The sequence below is a fragment of the Trachymyrmex septentrionalis genome, unplaced genomic scaffold (assembly GCF_001594115.1).
Source record: "Trachymyrmex septentrionalis isolate Tsep2-gDNA-1 unplaced genomic scaffold, Tsep1.0 scaffold134, whole genome shotgun sequence".
In the NCBI taxonomy this organism is placed as follows: Eukaryota; Metazoa; Arthropoda; class Insecta; order Hymenoptera; family Formicidae; genus Trachymyrmex; species Trachymyrmex septentrionalis.
Window position 1 is genome coordinate 29,669 of NW_017304482.1, and position 1,439 is coordinate 31,107.

Below are 1,439 nucleotides of genomic sequence, written 5' to 3' on the forward strand. Positions count from 1 at the left end.
CTTGTTTTAAGTGCAAAATTTTTTGAGAATTTTAAGCGACGAATCCATTATAAATAAATTATTATATTTTTAATAGGATGGATAACACTGGATATATTAAATGCTTGTATCATGCTTTGGCGTTTAGATATTTTCATGTAGAGTAGACTTTAAAGAACGCTATTTATACCGAATATCGCTGTTGATATTTCATGATAAATTGATATTAATATCAAATTCGATCTCTTACTCTGATTTTGGAGACCGTTTTAAGCCGAATTTTAATTGATAAAATATAAAGAAAATATCTTGATTTTTATGAAATGTATATACCTTTTGCAGTAGATCAGTTAAAAAGAAACATCTATTTATTTACATTGAATTATAATAAGGAAATAGCTAAATACGAAATGAGATTTTATATACTCTCAAAATATGTCGTTAATTTCAAAATTAGAGTAAAATAATTTTATTAATTGTTTAGAAATTATGGATAATGAATTATAATTGGGTTCTCTAAATTATCAAGAGCACATCGATAATGTAAATTCCTAAATGATCATCGGAAACATTCATATTAACTGTTAGATGATTCAACAGAACAAACTGTTTGATAATTCAACAGAATAAATCATTTGATGGTTCAACAGAATAAACATAATTTTTCAAAGGGTAACTAGGATGTTCTGTTTTATCTATTACAGGTAAAACTTATTCTTCCATTATTTCTTTTATCAATGAAAGATTTTATTTTATTTAAATTTAATTATCAATAATCAATTAATGTTCTATTTACATCCGTGTGCTTTGATTTTGAATGATCTAGTTCTTCTATTGGAGCGTGACTGATTTGTATCATATATGCGAATACACTCGAGCGTTTTATGAAACAATCCTTCGCGTACGAAACAAAGAACAAAATCTTAATTTTTGATATAAGAACATGAGACGCTTTAAATGCAATTCAATATCTATTTACACAAATTTTCAGAGTATCGAAATAGTCAAAATGAATGAAATCGTGACATTATTCAGCGTAAAAATGAGATTCGCAATTACGTAGATGCTTCAGGAATAGGAAGTAGGGAATGCATCAAGACTATTTATTAAACACAGAATTTCTCAAAATGTCGATGATATCGCAATATCAAAACTTCTTGTAGTTAATTTTTTGGAACAAGAATTAACGATGCAGTCGAGTATATGATTAAGATATTTTTTCACTTATGCTTATGTTTATTTATTAATTTTTTAGACGGAAGTCATCAAATTTGAAAATTTAATAAAAATATTCACAATGAGCATTCCTTCTTTCTGTCTCCCATACGTACTAATTCATGCCTTCTCACTCGATTACATATTCTCTCGTCTGATTACATATATTCTCTCTCTCTCTCTTTCTCTCTCTCGCACTCTCTCTCTCTCTCTCACTCTCTCTCACACTCTCTCTCACACTCTCT